The 16155-nt window shown below is 36.6% G+C and overlaps 1 protein-coding gene across 2 annotated transcripts in view; it reads left to right on the top strand.

Moving 5' to 3' along the window:
* The window catches only part of TSHZ3 (teashirt zinc finger homeobox 3), a 72991-nt gene that overhangs the window by 3554 nt on the left and 53282 nt on the right, over positions 1 to 16155 (top strand). The window lies entirely within an intron of this gene.

Genomic DNA, 16155 nt, shown 5'->3' with positions numbered 1-16155 from the left:
TGCACTGGAGACACCTCCACTGGACCAGCAGATCCACCTAGTTGGTCACTTTCTTTGGCAATCTCCTCCCTTAATCCTATTGATTTTTTTTTCATTTATGAGACCAAGCTGGGGAGCTGCGAAGGAAACCAATGCAAAGGGTGGTTATCTGATAACTAGCTCTTTTTTTTTTTCCTTTTAAGAAATTCTTTTCTGGGCTTTTGCCCTTGTGGATTTTGTTCTGTTTCTTTATGCCTTGAATGTCAACTCCTCTTAAACTTGAGTAGCATTTTGTGGAAAAACCATATTTGGGGTGGACGGGTGGAGGAAAACCCAATAAAAACATTATTTTACAATAATGGAGGTATGTGGGGTGGAAAAAGGTTTTCTTGGCCTGTTGCCATCCTTGATTTGATGGCTGATTGATCACCTGTCATCTGGCTGCCTTTGATCTATTCATTCCCAATAAACATCAATAAATCACTTGCCATAGTAACGCCAGACTCAGTGACGTCATATCTGGCCTGTCAACTCTCTGTCAGTGCAACTTCAGGGACTTTTGGTTAGTTTTGTGACATAATCACATGGACATGCATTTTGATATTGATGATCCTTATACTGAATGGGTAGAGATATAGTCTCTCTCTTCATTAGGAAGGGTTAGCTATTTTGGGGGCCAATAATTTAAGTGTAGACTGAAGCACTCATGGTGCATTCTTTAGGAGGGACCCATGTCTATTCATGAATTGTAGTAGTTTTCCAAGTGGTTTAATTAGTCCATTCAGCATTACCTACTAAAACTTAAATAAAGTAATCTTGCTACTTATGACAGCATTGTCAGAAGAAATGCTTTAAAAAATCTGCCAGTGCACTTAGAAATATGAGAACCTTTCAAAGTGGCATGATTTGAACTTAGTAAGCAGCAAGCAACACAATGAATAACATAAAATATATGGAACTGTATGTACATTTCCTCACCACCTTAAGTATACTTAAGTTTAACATACTTGTTTTGTAATAGACGAAACTATACTTGTTCACAGTAGATTTTGTAGTCTTAGTCTACAAACTGACATTTGGAAAGTTTGGAACGTTTTAAAGTGCAATAGTAATATACTCTAACAAACATTTTATTTAAATAATACACTTTAATATGTTGAATTTCAGGTTAGTGCCATCAAATAATGACACTTGTAAAATGGATTCAAAACTTTGTCCTTCGACGTAATTTGAAAAGTCTAGGCTGTAAACGTAATTCAGTTTTTGAAGAACTTGGTTTTCAGAAAAGTTGGATATAATCTTCAAAGAGGTGAGCTATAGTTTGGACTTTAAGACTCTAGGAGAATCTTTCTCTGGTGAATTCACACATTTTCAAGTACTCTGTCTTTCTGTTTTTGGTTTAAGTGAACTAGTCATGATGTATGATATATCTTTTACATTTAGTAAAAGTGTAATCTTTACATTTGTAGCTTTTGGGGGTTACCACATAAAACATAAATTATTATGACAATTGCCTCCTGCTAAATGCTGTTTTATTAATCAGACTGGAAATGTTATTTTTTCTATTAGCAGCATAGGCAAAAGTATTTTTTACACTTTTTAAAAACAGCTAAGAAATAGCAGGTTAGTTAAGAAATATTCATTACAAAAACTTGACTGCAGGACTAATAGGAGATGGAAGAATGGTTTTACTCTATCAAAATGACCCGTCAAAACGACTTTGTTTCATATTTGATTTAATTGTCTCTCTCCTGACAGGCACATTCATCAATAGCTTAATGGTCAATCAGAAGTTGGCAGAGTGAGTGCTTTCATTCTTTCCCATACACTAGCTTTGGCTTTACTTTATCAAAATGCCTCTGCCTAATGGATATGGGGGATGTAGAATGACTGAAGGGCTACTTATTTAAGAAGAGTGGGGGGAAAAACACCAAAAACATTTATGCTGTTGATAAGTGCATGAAGATAAATAAGTGTGCTGTGTGAGGGTTTTTTTTATTATGAGGCACAAGAAACTTCTCATTTTTTCCCTTCTTTTTGGCTTCACAGCTGCAAGTTATAAGGTTCATGACTGCTTTTGTGGCATTCTGAAAGTGATGACAAATTGATTGCTTTGTACCGGTGGACCAAAAATAAATAAATTTAAAAAAGGACTGGAAGGATGGGGGGAATTAAAGATGTCTGCTGATTGGTAACTCAGGAAATCCAGTCCCCAGCAACCTTGAGAATACTCTAGATTTTTTTTCTCTCCAAACTGAAAGGTCCGCTCAGCCATAAAAAAAGAAAAGTTGTTTTGCCAGCTTCATTAGTGTTCACCTAATTAGCTGTAAACCTGATGGATTCCTGACAGCTTTAATGATTGGAGATGACAAGCTCCACGCAGTGTCATCCAGCAGAATTAGGTTTGCAGCTAGTTTGATGTAATCAAGTTGATATTACACAGTCCTGGTTGCCTTTAGTTGTGCATTAACTCAATTTTCTGCTGCAGGTGACAAATGGGCTTTGGTACCTGGATAATCATGTCATAGGAATTAGGGCCCTTTTAATGGTCTGGAGTAGAATAACAACAACAAAGAACTCTCAGCAGCACAGAGCTTGCAGACATAACAGACAGGTGCACAAATTCTTTATGTCTAGCCCAAGTGTTAACACCACACTGTAGAAGACTAAAGCTGTCTCTAAGAATCAAGAATCCATAAAAATGAAAATTTCAGTTTGTTTGCTTTAAGACTGATGAATATCATGGATAAATTAGGGGGGAAATGTCAGAGGATCATAGTTTTTAACTACACTTGTTAATGTAAGGGAAAGATCTAAATTACAGTTGCTGTTCCAGTGACTTTTGCCATTTAAGTTAGAAGGGAGAAAAACACTTATTAGTTAAAGGCTACTGTCTAGGAGAAATACTATACTAATGGAGGCCAGTCTGGTTCATGCAAACAATAATTATCTATCTTTAAATTATAGCTTTTTATTATTTTATTATTATTATTATTATTTTTTACAAACACATCTATTTAAAAGATCAAGACAATGTGGTTATAGTTCTCATTGACTGAAAAGACTTAATACACATTCTGTATACATTCTATTCTCACTCTTTAAAAGGACTGGAAACTGTAATGGTTTGTTGGAAACTCATTTACGTTTTTTTTTATTGAATGAAACAATTACTGGTTTCAGGCCCAGACAATAATGCTGCATTTGAAACCTCTTATAGAACTTGGGGCTGTGATATTTTTTCGACTAAAATGTGTTCCAACCAGTAGAAATAATCCATGCACTTTCTCTGCTCTATTTAGCTCTCTAAACCCAACCTTAGTGTTTACATTCTGAAGAGGCACATACCATCAACATGAACACTTTAATATCACTGATTAATTTTCAAAGGTGCTGAGCATCTCTAATTTCCATTGAATTCAGTGGTGTTTGTGGGTTCTCAGCAGCTTTGAAAATCAGGCCAAAAGTGTATAACAAAAATTCTGTTGAGAGATAACACATAGGTCTTTAGACAAAATTCTAGACATGCAGATATGAGTTCAGGAAGTTGAACGCATTCCGTAATTCATGGGAATTGCTTGAAGCTACATAAATGCCCGGCAACTACATACATACCCCCCAAAGTAAATGTAGTGATAAAGTAGACTACCTATAAAGGTACTTGCAGTGTCAGCCCTTGGTATGTTATTTGCCTCCAAACCTGCCACATATTTTTCTGTTGGACAGAGATTCTTCCTAGCAGCAAGCTGACAAAATGATTAGTTATGGCTGTCCTCTGCTTTTTTTTTTCTGCAAAGTGTGAGGAACAATGCAAAAAGAAAACAGGGCATCAATGTAAAAAGGCCTGATAGATTCCACTGAATATCCTGCTGGAAAACAGAATTTTCGAGAATCAGCTGCCATTGCTCCCATTAGCTTGACAGCTGTCAATTAGGGCTTCAGTGCTCTCCTGGGCCACAGTTTATTGCGTGCGGTTGATGTTGTCATTTTGTTCTCAGTTTTGCCTTGAGCGCTATCGTGAGCAGGAGTGAAATAGTCAATAACTGATGTATCAGCAGTTATTTCTTAAATTGGCTCACAAGTCTGCATTTTTCCTCTTTTTACTAAAGATTGTTTTGTAAAGTGATTAGAATGAATTGTGACTGCTGCAGGGTTATGGGAAATGCAGTGAAGCTAGGGTGAGTTAGCAGAATTAGAGTGGTTCGTTTTTGTCAATGCTGTTTTCAGGATTAGTGTAAACTAGAGTATAGAAAAGATCACCTTCGGGGTATGAAGTGCATAGTAAATTTTAAAGTGTGTTGTATACATGATTACGTATACATGTAGTGATAAATGAGTGAGTGAAAATAAATCATTTACCATAGCATAAAGTAGTCTCACAAGTAGCTTTCTGTACAAACCTTGTAACTAGCTAGCCTTACCATATAGTAGTCTATATTTTAATCCAATATCTTGACTGTTTCTCAGCTCATCCAAATATAGTCTTGTAAATTTGAATACAGCCCCATTTCATGACACAACTACTAGATCAACTGTAAAAATGCCTAAAATACTCTATTGCAAAGTAGGGGTTGTCGTGTGTGCGCGTGCATGCACGTGTTTGTGTGTGTATGTATATATACAGTACTGAAAATAACACACCTAGCACAATCGTGTTATCTGTCAATTACATGAGATGGGCTCTTTAGTAAATGATACTCAGGTGTTCAAGTCTCGGATATTTTTATTCAGTTACACCCCAAATCGTGGTTTATGTGCTTGAAGTTAAAAATGAAAGGTGAATACAGTATATTGTATTTAGTAACAATGATATGGACTGGTACATCCAGACAGATAATATGGAGTTGTAATTAGACTGAATAGACAGGCATTCATTTTTAAATTTTTTGACACATGCATAAAATAGTCATATAATAAGATAAGATGACAATTTTATGTTAGGTTGATAAAGTGTCCCGATACATGCATTTAAATGTCTGTAAGCCTTTTTTTATCCAGACAGATTAATTCTAGTTTCCAGCATTTGCAGTTAGTCATTAAATTAATTTTAAAAATCCCACTAAACAATGGATGTGTTCTTTTTTTGTGTGTCATTACCTAAAGCATGAGAACTGGAAACATGTTTTCAGTTAGTTTTTCCTTGATTTCAACATTACTAATAAATTACATCAAAAATTGGTTCAAAGGATTCAAGCCATCATCCATGAGCAGAATGCATTGTAGTTTTTTAAGAATAATAATGCCGAATAGAACATTATAAGTGCTTGAAATTGTTTATGACTATTTACATGAAAAAACTGTAATGGCTCAGATAAAGGGATTGTTGTCATAAAGACTGTAAGACTTCTTCCCCATAATTTTCCCAATTTTACGACTGAAAGACATTTTTTAGCCAACAGATAGTTCATCAGTATTTAATAGTCTACAGAATTTAAACACTTTTCATTGTAATCATAAAGATTGAAATTATTTAAAGAAAACAATCAGTGGTGTATACTCCGGGAAAAAACAATCACCAAAAGGTCATAGAATACCTGAAAGCTTTTTGCCATTATCTTGTTTGCTGAGACAGTAAAGGTGTGTCTCCAAGAATAATCTACCTTTGTGTTTGAGCTTAATTATAAATTATTAATTCATAATGTCAGAAAACATGTTATTAATTATGACTCTCTTTTCTTCATCCAGAACAGCTGTTTGGGAATCGGGTAAGTTCACTACATTTTTTGGCATGGGAGTTCACCAAATGAAGAACTCTCCATTCCCAACCCACGTTACCACTCAACTCCCCTTCTTTTCATATTAGTTTTTTTTTTTTAAGTGGTTAGAGTAAATTTTACATTGTTTAGAGTAAACTTCTGATCTTTCACATAATTAAGCACATTCACAATAAACAGACATTTTTGTGGAGGTGGTTATGTACTGGCCATGAATAATTCTTGTTTTAGCAAGGCTATATTAAGGTAGAGAGGTCAAAAGGACACCTCCATAAGCTTCTAGTGGGGGAAAGTAATACAATTTTCATGCCCCTCTACCAAACTCCCACCAAACTTAACAAGTTTATGTTGAAGAAAGAGCTGTATTATTATACGTTTGAAATGACTGAAATTCATTTACTTTTGATATTTCATTTTTATCATTAAATTGAGCCCTGTGTTTCAGTTTCTTATGTGTTCTTTGTGGAATGCATGTTGCATAAAATAGGCAATTTTTAATGAACAATTTAATGTAAATGGGTTCTGAATTTAAATTAATATTAATGAAGCTTTGAGTGAATTTATTTTGCATACGTAAAGGCTTGTAACTCTTTCACCCACACAGTCTTGTCTTTATGTACTAACACATTTGTTAGGTAAATTGGCTAGTTTCCATTTTTTGTGATAAAACAATCTTTAATGGATTTTATATGGTTATTTGTGCCAGTTCAGCTTTAAGCAGGCCAGTATCTCTATTTAAAAATATACTTGATTTTACACGCACATATAAATAGTTAATATTTTAAACATCTATTGCCCCTCTGTTTCTTAAATTTTTGACTTTAGTTTTGCCTTTATGCTTGGGGAGAAATTTATTCCGACAATAGTTACTACAATCAAGATGTTTTCTTTCTTTGGCTTACCTCTAATGTATTATGTATTCAGGAATGATGGGATGTTCTATAATTAATTCTGTTAGATATAATTGCTATAATCACTTTGATGCTACACATAATAAAAGTAATATGGTAAGCATATGAAAAAATATAAACACCTTATTGTAACACTCTAAGTAAAATTCTTTTAAAAAAATCTTGTTTAAAGCTAAACTTCCTGTTCCTTATTTTGTCAAAGATGACACTTTTATTTAAATGACATTAATTTTTAAACGAATGGATTTTGGAAGTGGAAAAGTCTCTAACTGGTGGAGAATCTCAGCTCGTTGTGTGTATGTATATTTGACACTGTAATCCATTAAAAATATAGTTATTTAAGAAGCCAGTCTTTACAGATGTTGCCAGTGACATGTAAATATCACTGTATATCTCATGAAATAAGAGACAGATTTGTATGTTGCATTAAAATCGAATACGTAGTAAATAACAGAAATGGAGCAGTTATCAATTGAATACTTTCTTGTCGTGCAGAATTATGGGAAATATAAAATGTATGAAGCTTAGCAAGTAACTAGAGAGCAACTTTTGTGGGTATATGCCCAAGTGGGGATGATTATTTTTTCTTTTTTTAGAAGTAGCTTTGAATTATTGTTTGCAAACAGTTTTTTGATAGGGAGGAAATGGGGAAAAAGATGTCCAGTGGGATATCACTGAAACAAAAATGTTGATGTGGTCATAGTTCTTAATTAGTTGCACTCCATAGTTAGTGCTGCAAAGATCACTTGGTTTTTGTCTACATGCTTGTAGGTCTCTCCCCAACCCATTTATATTTTACTATTCTGTGTTTTCTAAGCAATTGAGTGTACAGATCAGGCTTAGAATGTGAATTATAAAGAGAAGTAGAAAAATATAGTTAATGTAGAGTGAAAAAAGACCCCCCCCCTGTATTATTTTCAAATAATACATAGTCTTTGTGTAGTGGGGAGAAGAGGTATTATGTTTAACTTCTGTAAGCTGAACAAACAATCCCAAACCAACCTCTTACTGAATTGTTCTAAAGGAAGAACAGCATAGAGAAGGGTGCTGTTTTTGAGTATTTCTGGGACTGGGCTCTGTGCCTGAAGTCCTTTTCCTGCTAGGTCAAGCCTGTTGCTGGAGGGCCAGATCTCAGCGGGGCCTCCAGAGGCTTGGCGAGGCTGTTCAAGACTGGCAGCCATCAGTCATCCATCTGTGACACAGAGTCTGTTTTTGATGGCAGGGATGATAAAAGGCCTGGGAACTGTATAGGCCCTTGTAATCAGGGCCAGTGCTGACATTCTTCTCAACTTTGACAGCTTCTTCCTTTTCTCTCTTCACCGCCAAGACTGTCTCAACTGATTTTTTTTTCCTCTCTCTCTTGTTTCATGTACTTGATCAGTCTCAGATGCTGGGAATTATTTTTTTCTGAAGGGAGGGGGAGTGTTTCTTTTGGTTTGTGGGTTGGGCAGGTGTGAGAGGAAGTCTGTTTTTTTTTTTTTTTGTACTGTAGGCCTGTTGCTAATTAATGTTCCTCCATAAGATTCTGTCGGAGTTGAGTAATGTTTTTGATCTTTATGCCTGATAACTGCATACTTAATGAGATTTCAAAGCTGTGAGTGCAGCTCCCTACAATTATTGACAGATGCCTTTTCTTTGCCATTGGGTTCAGCTTCATAAATCCTCTTGCAGTAATGAGGTTCAGAAGTGCCACCCTGCCAGTGAGCTAATGAAAGGGGGGGGGGGAGGGAGCAGCTCAAGCCTGCCTGACACATTTTTTTCCTTTAAAATTTACTATGCAGATGTCAAGCTGTGGGACGATTACTTCAAACATGCTAATTTTTATCTTGCTTTTGTGTCAAGCCTGCATGCCATTTTTTCCCCCAGTAATAAATAAAAATAGAAATCTCAACCTATTTAAATTTTATCATGGATCATAACTGTTGAAGACTTTGATAGATGTATGTTCTTTTGCAGTTTCCAGTCAGTGGAACAGTTTTTTGAAATCTGAAGGGCAGAGAGAGGATGGAAAAAAAAAAGCTCTTTGGGCCGCACGTCAGCCTGCCCTAACCATGCACTTGAAACATCGTAGATTTCATTTTAGAGTTCTGAAACTAAATCCTGGTGGAGAATAGCCGCACCATGCCAAAGAGTCGATTTCCTTTTCAGCAGAGCCATATATCACTGACCCACCCTTTCCTCCTGACAGAATGACATGTGTCATTTATCAAATGGTTCCTGCCAGACAGCGAGGGAGGGTGTGTGTGTGTGGGGGGGGGGACGGGACGGGACAGCATAGTTTCATGCAGTGCTGTCTTTTCCCCTTAGTACAGCATGGCTACAACAGTAGTGCTGATTTGGGGAGAGAGAAAGAGACAGGAAGACAGAGAAAGCGTATGTGTGTGTGGTGAGAGGGGGGTAGATTGGCAGAGTGACTGAAGAGGTTATGTTCTTTCATATTATCTGCTAAGTCCTGTTGTTCAAACCTCTTTCTCTCATGCTCTGTTTTTTGTTTTTGTTTTAGTTTGGCAGTTGGGAGAAACTGGCTGACATGTATCATTCAAGCAGCACCAGCTTGCTGGGGGTTGTGTAAATGAATCTGGGAGCTCTCAGTTTCACATGATTCAAACGTGCATTATTGAAGATGGATGTTCCTTAAAAAAAGATTGATGATGGATATCAGGCTTATAGTGCCATTTATCATTTTGAATATTATTTAGACTTGCCGTGTAAAGCTGTAACTTGAGAGCTGGATGAGCTGGGACAGAGTGGAGGCCTCGATGTGCACGTTTTGATTGATGGCTTTGCTTTCTCATTGTTTGTTACCAGATACTAGCTGGTCATTATAGGAGTGCCTTACAGTTGTTTTAGGGGCTGGGTTTGTGTGTGTGTGTGTGTGTGTGTGAGAGAGAGAGAGAGAGAGCGTGCTTCAATGGGATAAATTTAATCATTATAATAACATAGACAAATCTAAGGCTTATTGCAAGGATACAGGCAAGCTTTTGCATGAACACAGCTACATACTGTACATAACATTAAAATAGAAACAGGACTGTAGCTGTTAAAGCAAAACATTGTTTGACATTGTCAGGTCTAGTATAAAAATATGCTTTAAAATATGCATATGAAAAGATTAACACAATTCAACTTCTTTTCACTGACTGGCTTGGCTTACATTTTGATACTACAAGAGTGAAGAAAGCCACGTCCTAGTAAAATAATTATTTCAGTGTTTACAATTTTCACTTCCATCCACCTTCTCCCTCCATTTCAGGGAGTCTTTAAACTGTAGAGTTTACCTTCAGATGTTTGGTACTTGGACTGGCTGGTCTGTCTATATGCTTAGACAGGGTAAGCACTTACTGTTTTTGAAGTACTTCTGCTAGTACCAGGACATCCCCACCTGCTGGAAGAATTAAGGATGCAGCCTTGTATGAGCAGTTAGGTCTTGAGTCACTTGGAACTGTAGGCAGTGACTATCATAAAATGTGTACTTAGTGCAACAATGTAGCGCAGTTTCAGAAATGAATAAAATAGAAACCTAAAATAATCATGCATTCATGCACAAGCATTTGGGGCAAGCTGTTCAAGATCAGTACCAAGTATGACTTTATTTGAGTTTGCTAATTGAATTTAATATTTCTTGTATGGCAAATACTGTAGAAATTAAAATTATGGTAGGAAAAGTTAGACTACAATAGCTTGTCATTAAAATAAATCAGTTTTAGCTTACGTTAGTTTGTAGAGGTAGATAATATTTTTGAATCATTGTTGAGTCAAATTAACTTTTTTCTTGATTTCAAAAAGCTTTTCTAGGAGGAAAGGGTTATAACAACATCTAATAAACAATATATAGCATGATGACATGCATTTCACAAACTGATCACTAACTTTGTGTAAGTTTTTTAAACAAAGTTTAGCAGAGATCTGATGTTTGCTGTTCCTTCCACAACTCCCTTTCATTTTACTTTTGGTATTGTTTCTCCAAAAATAAGAAAGAGTCAGATTTATACACTTCATTAAAGTCCAGTGTTACAGAAACTATAAAAAGATAATATTGTTTTCTATAGGGCTTTCTACAGAAGAAGGCAGAACTTTGATCTCCTACCCTTGCAACTTGTGCGACATAGTAGGTAATTGAAGTACAAGTGCCAATTTGCTGGAACAATTGTAAACACACCTTGATACAAATGGCATCATTGCATTCTTACTGATTAGAAAACTTTACTATTAATAGACACAAAGTCCATTTCAGGTGTAATTGGTAAGGAGCTGAGTGCACTCATGGGGAGAAACCTTGTTTTGTTTTTTGTTCGCTTTTATTCTTATCCCTTTTTTCAGTTTTATAGCTGGAGACATGATTTATTGCAGCCATCCATCTTTGGGGCTCATCCATCACATCCTGGTTGCTAGGCAATCATGGCAGCAGCTGTTTGCTTTGAATCAGACAGAAAAGTTGTCAATCATCAAAGGCAGGTGAATAGCATTAGAAACACGCTATTGTCAGACGGAATAATTAATCAAAGAGAGAAAAGATAATTAAAAAGATATGACCCTTGCAAGTACTTGCTCTGGGTTGCCTGGAAAAAGAAAAACTGCCTGGTCTTTTCTAGACACTTAAGCAGCTGAGGGCTGATAAAATATGCACTCTGCAGTGCATAGTTTTTAATTAATTGAAAAAGGTTCAACATTCAAAGACGATGCTGGAGAAAAGTCTGATTATGAGCAGAAGTAATATTTATTGTTTGCATGAAAGGCTTGACATGGAGTTCTAACTTTCTGTCACACATCTCCTGCATGTATGCACTAAGCCTCTTACAGCATTACTATCTTCACTGGCAGTGACTAGAGCATACTGTTAGTCTCTCCAAGTAGAGGTCCTAAAGCTTTCATCCAGCTTTTTCCTTTTGGGTTACCTTTGCAGTGTATTGTCTCATATGCTATTCCTCATAGTGACTATCATAGTTACTCTAGTTCTGCCATCAGGAAGGCAAGCAAACCTCAACAAGTCTGCAACACTGCACTTAACTCAGCCAGTGGGAGAGGTGTCCAGGCAATAACTTCATCATTTTCAATCAGCTTCTGGAGCAAGAGGTTCTCTCATGAGGTCCTTTCCAAACCAGATCTTCCAATATTATCATTGTTCTTTAACCAGCATAGTAAAAAGCAGTGTCAAGATATCTAATGTGTAAAGGTACTCAGATGCCACAAAAATAAGCTCAGAATAGTGTGCCCCAACACAAAGGTTGGGGCAATAGGTACCTACTACTTGTGTTTTAAAATGTAAAAGGGTCATTGACCTGGTATCAAGAAGTTGGGAAAAGCTCATATTGTGTTCAGCCTGCAAGTCAAGGAATCATTTTTTGAACACTGTAATAGACAAAAGGCTGGAAGCTTGTAGGCCTAATACTGTAAGCCACAGGTATTAGACAGGAATACTGTTTTATTATAGAGTATATGTATGTTATCCAAGAAACAGTACTTTGCCCGCTACACATATATTGCCAAATGTTTAGAGCCCAGGAAATCTGTTTTTGAGAAAAGTGAAAAGTAGTGGAGTTTAAATATGAAGGTTGGATTATTAGAGTTTACTATTTAGTAAGCATTAAAACAGAACTGACTACCACTTTCTCTCTCCTTTTTGTTTTTGGATACTATACTTGTTTTCCACAGTCCTTCCACAGACTAGCAGGGCTTCTAAAATTGGAAAAGAACCTCAAGTCTTAGGAGTCAGAAGAATAAAAGGACCTTTTTCATTTTCTACAGGTTGGGGTCAATTATCTGAATGGCATGCAGGGATGTAAGCACTTAACTGCTTTTACCAATCTTGGGAGTTAAAAATAATGGGGCATGACTCTCTATATTATTATTACACATCTCAATCCTGGCACACGGTGCTAGAAATGTAACTCCTTGAGTTCAACCTGAGCTAATGCAGGAGGCAAAAATAGTGTAGCCGATGCAGCTCATCTCCTAATTGTGTATAATCTGTATCTCACAAGACACTCTCACACCCAGTTTCACTTGACACAGTTCCAGTGTTTAAATGGAAAACAGAACACCTCTAAAAACAAAAACTACCAAAACAAATTCACAACAGGGTTCCATCTGAATATAGGCTACAATACAATACCCACTACATACAGCTGGAATATTTCCAGTACTGGTGGTAGGAAGCTCAAGGTGAAGCTAACTTGGATGACTTGACGAAACCTGTAACTTCAGTTAATAGTTCTAGTTACTGGATCCTCAGGAAAGGAAATGTTCACCAGAAGCGTGTATAAGTGTCACACTAAAACATGTTGAACCATTGCAGTATCTGTGTTAGAACTGGTTTGAGATGTATCATGAACGTGACATACAACAAAAGTCAGTGCTGCTTGTCATTAAAAATACAATGATATTTTTTTCTAGTGTTGGGATGTTGTTTGGCACTTGAATTCCAAGTTGGATAATTACATTTTTGTTTACTTATGTACTTCCATTTTAGTTGGGTGCATTATTCTTTCATTACCGTCGTAAACATAGGGTTGGCTGTGAGTGTGGTTGGCAAATGGATTTATATGAGATATGTATAATGCTATTTGTAGCATGTTTTGGTGCATTATGTAAACATGAGAACTTTATCACTATGTGAAGCAACTTGTAATTGTCATAAAACTCTTTTCCCTGTTATTCAGTTTTTAACTTTTCCCCTTATGTACCAACATCTCAGTAATATCTTTGTAGTGTTTGCTGATTAGAGAGTTTTATTTAATGATATGGATCCATGGCAAAGTTCAGATTCCCCCGAGTGGAGGGATATAGTGCCATCTTCAATATAGTGTTGAATAAGAGACACATGGATAGATGGCTGAATATTGAAAAACAGGCACCTACTGTTTAGTCTAGTTGTGATTTCTTAGCGGATTATAGGCAAAAGTACTTTCCCATGATAGTCTACTCTCCTTTCTGCTTATAGAAGGAAATTAGATCAGTCTTTGCTCCCTGAATTTTTATATATTCTTTTTCCTAAGGATGCTGGCTAATATTCTTGTGAAATATTGCATGTTCTTGAAATAAGGCAAAATAGTTATTCCCATTCCCAATAATTAATGATTCACATGTAAAATAGTTGGGCATTTGGAAATTATTTTCCTGACTTCAGACCCCTTCCCTTCCCCACCCCCAGCACCTTATGTATTCAGAAGAAGAAAGCTTTTTGGGGAAGGTAAAATAAACAAGCAACTAAGCCTTGCAGGAGACAGAGTTAATTTAGTTCTTTGTTAGGATTTAAAAGTTGGAAAAAGAGTATCAAACATTTAACAACTTTACAGATGAAGAGAACAATCAGACTTTAGAGGCTTAGTGTAATTGTAAGTGTAACTGTGGGTTTTTTAGCCAGTGAACGGGCATAGGAAGTAGCGCATAATAAACATCAATATAAATAAAGAATTTAACTCACTTTGTGCTGAGCAAAATGTGATGTCCCAGTTAGAGCTACTGAATGTTCATTGATATATATGGAAAAATATCTAGAAGAAACACGCATAGTGTGCTTGGTTGAATTATATACTGTGCATGGCTGAACTGAATAAGGCATATACAAGCCATATACCAGTCTCTCGCATTATATTTCTGTTGAATATTCTTCCACCTCTGACCCTTCATTACCTGAGACCCAGGGCTTTCTCCACTCTCTTCAGAACCCTCTCTCTTCCTTAAAGACTCCAGTGTCCCTCTTTACCTTGGAAAACTTCTCATAGTGTAGAGTGATGCCCCTTTCATTCCACTCCTTCAAGGCTGTCTGTCTCTTTTCACTCCTCTCAGTCTTGGTTGCCACTTCATCTCAAATTCTCACAAGGCTGCTTGTTAGGTTCACAGTCTCCCAATCCTGAAAGACTCTTCAGTGATGCAGGAATATTTCTGTTCACCCTGCAGTTTGTCAACAGCGTGGTGAAGAAAACCTCTGCTGACTGAACTTGGAGTTTGGGAAATGTCCAGGTTTCCCTGAGTAATTTCCTTAGCTATTGCACAAGGGAGATTGGGGCAACATTCGTACTCCAGGCTCAGTCTGCTGCAGACAGGAGAATTTCCTGCCTCATTGCTATGAAATGGGGTCTCAAGTAGTCTCTTGTCTCATCCAGCAGAGGCTTTCTGGGACACTGTTTCTGGAATGATGGGTGTGAAAGGCAGTGGATCTGCTGTACTAGGTGGAAGACAGCCACCTCATGCAACCTGAAGATCCAGGGAGAAAGCCAGATGGCCTTGAAGCCACAGAATAGTGGAATAGTTTTAAGCCACCAGGTGGCTCCCCCAGCCCCATGTAGACTTCAAGATAGGGTGGTGCAAAAGAGACTTTTGTGGAGAGAAGAGGTGTCAGAGTCTGGTGGGAAAGTCTTGTGAGAAGAGAAGCCTAGAGCCTTGGAGGGGAAAATAAACTAGTATTTAAGGACCTTAATAGCCGACTATTAGGTCCCTAAAATATAAATATCTGAATCCATATATCGGCCTTATTTACTCATCAGCCTTTAAAACAATTGTTTATTTTTAAACACACAACTTGCTTTCCATCCTGTCAGATCTAGCAATCCAAAAACACTTTGCAAGCACTATACTAATTTAATTAGTTAGATAATTTGTGCGTAATAATACAGTATTGGTTACTTTATGGGTAGGATAGAGAGACATAAAAATAAACCAAGTGTGGACTAACTGGTTCTGACTTGTTTTAACTTTTTTATTCAAAGTATTTGAAAAGTAGAAGGAAATAGAATCTGAAACAGCAGGGGAAGAGTGTGAGTGTTTTTTATATAGTGAAATTTACCCAGCATACCACGTCTTCCTTTTTTTCCCCCACTCTGGCCTGCAATAAAATGGTTCCTATCTGTATTAGTTAGTATGCTTTCTCTATAAAATAGTCTAGAAGTAGTGAAATCTTACAATGTGACTGCATTTCATATTGTGATGCCCAGCTGAATAAGCAGTAGGACAAGCTTACAATCAGCTGTGAGAAGAAAAGAAGGTACAATTTTACAGCACATTCTTGTTCTTAGGAGTGTGCAACACAAATTTGTGTGACTCAAAACCTCAATCTGGCCTTTATGATTAAGCAATAAAATAAATTACAAAACAAAGTTATTGTCATTTTGAAACTTGTATACTCATTGCTTGTGAAAGAACCTAAGTATTTAACATCTCTCAGAGGAAAACATCTTTCATTACTTGGCATGTTCGGTGGTACTAGTTTTCAGCTAACAAAAATGTACTTGTTTGCATTAGTGTAGAGTCAGGAACTTATTTGTAGATGGCAAAAGAAATTTGTGAGATAAATTTACTGATTATTGATAAAGGAAAGCTACATAGTTAAAAATGCAGGACAGAACCATAGTTCTGCCTACTAGCAAAGTTCAAAAGTGTGTAGTTGGACTCTGCCGTTATCTTCATACAAAGTATAGTTGGGTTGCATTGCTTAATCCCATTGGTATTGGACTGTGTTTTTTTCTGTGTTTGATCAATGCCTAGCTCAATGGGATCCACAATACAAATAACTAAATAAATAATAATAATTTATTAACCTCTTGAGCACCCCA

Source organism: Caretta caretta, chromosome 12, assembly GCF_965140235.1.
Source record: "Caretta caretta isolate rCarCar2 chromosome 12, rCarCar1.hap1, whole genome shotgun sequence".
In the NCBI taxonomy this organism is placed as follows: Eukaryota; Metazoa; Chordata; order Testudines; family Cheloniidae; genus Caretta; species Caretta caretta.
This window is presented reverse-complemented; position numbering and strand designations above follow the sequence as displayed.